The 5,291-nt window shown below is 28.7% G+C and overlaps 1 long non-coding RNA gene across 1 annotated transcript; it reads left to right on the forward strand.

The window, feature by feature from the left end:
- The first annotated feature begins 2,983 nt into the window (after positions 1-2,983).
- LOC145847070 (uncharacterized) lies at positions 2,984-5,011 on the forward strand. The gene is made up of 3 exons (XR_014371054.1): positions 2,984-3,072; positions 4,446-4,619; positions 4,912-5,011. It is a non-coding gene; the product is annotated as an uncharacterized LOC145847070 (long non-coding RNA).
- The last annotated feature ends 280 nt before the right edge of the window (positions 5,012-5,291 follow it).

The raw sequence follows: 5,291 nt of genomic DNA on the forward strand, positions 1-5,291 counted from the left end.
TGACTTAAAACTACTTGTGAGCTCTAAATGTCTACAATTTTTTATTTTTATGAAATTTTTGTGCCTATAAGTAGTTAAATTAAGCTTTGAAATCCTTGAGATATTCAAACCACACAACTATCTATACAATTTTTTTAAAGCACAAACAAACAAATTAGTTTAAAGTTATGTAAACAGAAAATTGTTATCAAGATATCCAACACAAATAAAATTAAAGATTAACAATATTGTTAAACTTCTAACAGAAAATATATTAAAACCAACAAAATGTCATCACCAAACAATCCTTTTGAGTTCTTCTACGAACTAAGCAAGCCTATATGGTTTTATGAGAAGGCTGATCTGAAGAAAAGTTTTGAAGATAAAATTCCTTCTGAATGTGAGTTGAGATTTAGGGAGTGAGGGACCCAAGTTCGTACAAAAAGTTGGAAAATCTGTTAGTAGGATTTTGTTCTTATTTTTGTAACTTAATTATAAAATGAATATAATAATAGTAAAACTTTGAGTTCATAGAAAATTAAACAGTTGTACTTTTTCTTATCAATAATTTTTAACTAAGAATTGAAACAACTGCGGTTTGAATCCTTGGTTTTAATTTTGGACAGCTCTTTAAATAACTTATATAGAATACTAGTTTTAATTTTTACTTGTTTTCATATGGAACATACAAACATAGTAGGTTAAAATAGTTTAAAAAAAAACTTCAATAAATACTTGTTCAGTTTTTAAAAACTACTTGAGTGTAATCTTTATTTTAAGAAGCCTATTGAGTGTTTTTACATACTAATAATCTTAAATGTTATCATGTTTTTAGTTGGACTTGAACTACTAGACTATAGCAACAGCTTCAGTCTACTTCCACAGCTTCTACATGAAGCACTCATTCAAGAAATTTCACAGGTACAATGCTATAAACTGATTTTTAATACTTTGATAACTTTTAGCATAACTTTGCTACTCACATAACTTGACAAAACAAATAGTAATATCTAGTTTTATCAATAACACATTTGAACAGTAATTTTTCTTTATTAGACTAACACATGTTTCTATATGTTAACAAGTTAACACACTTCAACAGAGCTATGAAAGTTAAAAAAATAGTAGAACAGTATTTCTATAACTTTCATAGCTCCGTTGCAGTGTGTTAGCACACAAAAACATGTTTTAGTTGGATAAAGAAAGAATTTTCTGTAAGTTTGTTGGTATTATATATTCCAGTAATCTTGTTTTGCTAGGATTTTAATTAGCGAATGATTAACTTTAAATTTAGATAGTGATATCTAGTTATATAGTTTTTTTAATTCTACATAAAGCAAGAGGTTTAACATATATGTTTGTTGGTTTTTTAACATTTTATGTACTTATAATCTATGAGTTTTATAGGTTAATTTTGTTTTTAATTGTTAATTTTTAACAACATACTTACAAGGTTGCCAAAAAACCTGGAATTCTGGAAAAACCTGGAATTTTGACAATTTAGGCTAAAAAATATGGAATTTGAGAAATTTTGAAAAAAACCTGAAATTTTGAAGTAAAATCACTATAAAAAATTAAAATTTTAAAGAACTTTTACATGTTAATGTAAAATTACAATTTGACACCAAAAAAATATCATAAAGATAAAAATTTTTGTCTTCATCAAAGATTTTTTATCAAAAAACATTACATATTTAAAGAAGCTTTAAGATATCTTTTCAATATTCTTATACTATTTAACACAGTTTAAAGCCTTAAACTTAATTTAAACTAAAAATAAACCCTAAAGCGTTTAGTTAAAAAACCTGGAAGAAAATTTTCAAACCTGAGAAAGTTTTCCAAAATAATTAGGCAAACCTGCACTTATTCAAAACAAATCATAGGTAAGTTGATGTAATGGAGCTTAATTTAACAAGCACTGATAACTATGCTGTTAATTTAGTATTAAGTTATGTACTTGTCATAAGCTACACATTGTACTACTCTAAAATATTATCTATTAAACTTCACAGGTACGTTGTTGCCACGTGCTGCCTATTTGTTGCTGGTAAAGTTGAAGAAACACCTAAAAAATGCAAGTTGGTTTAAAAATTAGTTTGGTTTGCAGTATAATTTAGTTAAAAGTTATTTCAATTGTTAAATATTGAATATTTTAACTATGTTGAGCTAAATACTTCAATTTTTAGCTCACAATATTTAAATTTTGAATAATTTAGATTTATTTGTTATAAAATATTTTTTATACAGCCCACTGAAAGCCTCATAACAGTTTAAATTAATAACATTATGTGTACTAAAGTTAGTTAATGCCATAGGTAGGCGTAAATTCTTTTTCACTGAAACTGGTTTCTGTTCTTTTATGACTGCTTAAATTATAAACTATAAGTTAGTTGTTGTAAAAAAAATCCATTTACTTTTGAACTGTAAGTTAATTAAAAAAAAACTTTTTACACAAACATATAGACTATAATTTTTTTTCGCCTATTTTCTTTAGTATTTTTATTTTTTTTAGTTGTAGGCTTAAGGATTTAATATCCTCTTTGGCCATAAAAAAGTTAACCAAGTGTTTGAATTAAATTAAAAAAAAATTAAAATCATTTACAATATAGTCACCTCTTACGAATCTACGCACTCTCGTTTAGTAACGCACTTTTTTGTAGACACAATGTGTGTAGATTAGCGAGAGATGACTGTTATCGCTTTTGGACAAAGTTTTTATAAATAATGCTAATAGTTTGTGAACTCAATTTTTGTTAAAAAACATCTTTATACTTTCAGGCTTAGTATCGTTGCTTGTAAACATCCTTGTTCAGTTTTGTATTCTCAAAGCTCCAGTATGTGTGTAATTTTCCGTGTAAAATTTTATCATGTTCAATAAAGATCTTTTTTTTTTTTCCTTGTATTAAAACATCCAACTTTCAAGGGACCTGATGAAGGCAGCGAAGGCGAATTTGGCCGAAAGCCAGTGGATCCATTTTGGGGAATACCCGAGGGATGAACTAATGACTTTAGAGAAAGTTCTTCTGCACTACATTCAGTTCGACTTTCAGCTGGAACATCCTTACAAGCTCAGATACGTTAAAGCACTGAAAGGTGGGTTATGTGTAAAAATAAATATATACATTTAGAATTTGAGAAACTTTGAAAAAAACCTGGAATTTTGGACAAAGATCACTAAAAACCTAGTTTTTGAACAAAATCACTAAAAAACCTGGAATTTTAAACAACTTATATATGTTACTAAGTAGTAAAGTTTGACATAAAAAATCTATAGTATAGATAATTATTTTATTATCATTACCAAATTATTTTTTATTGAAAACTAATTTAAAGAAGCTTTAAGATATCTCTTCAATGTTGTTATACCATTTAATACAGTTTTTTTACCTCACACCTAATTTTTGACTTAAAATAGACCCAAAACTTGTAATTTTAAAAACCTTGAAGAAATTTTGAAAATCTGGAGATAATTTGATTTTGTAAAAATAAGATCTTGATGAAGATTATTTAATTTTTGATTGAATTCATTTGCTGTTTTTTTATTGGAGAATATAGTAAAGGTGTTATTAGCATATCTAATGTACATTTTAGGCTCGATTTGTTTTAAAAGACCTGTTTCTAACTTACTAACAAACCAATTAGCTAAAAGGGGGGCTAATAGAGATCCCATGGATAGCCCATCGACTTGTTTGAACACTTGACCATTGAAGACGAATATGCTCTGAGAACGAGTTTTAAGTATGTTCTTGAAAACTGTTTTTGTTATTTTTGATTCAGTGAATATTGAGAAATTTTCATTTGAATATACATCGTCTGCTACTATGGTTTATTGTTTCCCCTAATAGAACACATGTATATAAAACTTTTTATCAACTGTTATACAAACATCAGCTTTTTATGGTTTTATCTTGTTTAAAGATTCCATAAATTCAATATTTGAATTGATTATCCATTTACTTTTTTCATGATGTTAATGAATATTAATTTTTACGATCCGTGGTTTAAATAATATGCTTATACTTTACAAACAAGTCCTTGAAAGAAAAAATTTAAGTAAAAAAAGATTGAAATGTGTGCCCAATACAAACAATTACTTAACTTTCATAACTACAAGTAAAGTAAGCACTAGGGTGGCCACTAAACCGGGATTTTGACAATTTAGCTTAAAAAACTAAGGAAAAACCTAGAATTTGAAAAGAAAATCTTTTTTAAACTGTATTAGTGTCTTTAGATATTAGGTTGAAAAAAATCTATCATTTCTCCTAAAAACACATTTAAAGTAGCCTTTGAGTATCTTTATTAATTAATCGGGTTAGAAGTGATCGGCTCCCTACTTAACACAGGTTTTAACCTCGAACGTTTACTTTTAGAAACTTGAAAGATGTTTCTCAAAAACCAGTGGCCACCCTGTTATATTCCCACTTGAATGTCCTGTACAAGCACCACTGATATACTTTTTCTAATAGATATCAGACCAATATTCCGGCGAGAAAGCGCAGGATGGCAAGCGTGAGAGACCGAAGACGCCCAAGAGGGAGGGAGAACCTCACAGCAAGATGCAGAAGGTGCAGACGCCGCAGAAGGCGAAGGTTGGCAAGGGTCAGCCGGGGAGGAACTTACAAGTTAAGCAGGAAAACAATGTTTGTTAAGTTATAATCTTAAACATTACCGTTTTAATTAAGATGTTGCATATTTTAATGTATTTAAGTTCATAGATAAGTTACTTAAGTGATGCATCTTGGAATATAAAGACAGTAAAATCAGTCACAAAAAATAATGTTTTACTAATTTTAACAGAACTATTAACGTTTTAAAGTTGAAACATGTTATATAATTCTTGAAAAACTTAAACATTAACTTTTTAACACAAACGTTTTGTACCTACCGTTTAAATAGAGATACTTTAAAATACCATCCCGTTACAACTTCAAGGTCTACCCCCACCCCCACATCAAACAAGAAGCCTCAAGTTTCACTTGTAATATCATCAATAACGCCCTCTATATATATATACTACAACCTAATATACTAACGCCTAATGTGAAACCGATTTAGAGTGAATTATGATTCCAAGTTGATTGAAACTATCGGTAGTAGAACGAACAGTGTTGCCAATAATGAACAAGTGAGGAATTTTATTTTTTTATTTATATCTCCATTAGTATGTAAGCTACAAAAAGTACATTCACCACCAGACTTTCAACAACAACCAGTCGTCGTTCCCATTGAACACCATCTCAACCGAGCTCACTATGACGCCACACTCCAACCACGACCTCAATGTGACGTCGCACGAGTTGATGAGGTCACAT

Source organism: Thalia democratica, unplaced genomic scaffold (assembly GCF_965202585.1).
Source record: "Thalia democratica unplaced genomic scaffold, ktThaDemo2.hap1.1 HAP1_SCAFFOLD_778, whole genome shotgun sequence".
Taxonomy (NCBI): Eukaryota; Metazoa; Chordata; class Thaliacea; order Salpida; family Salpidae; genus Thalia; species Thalia democratica.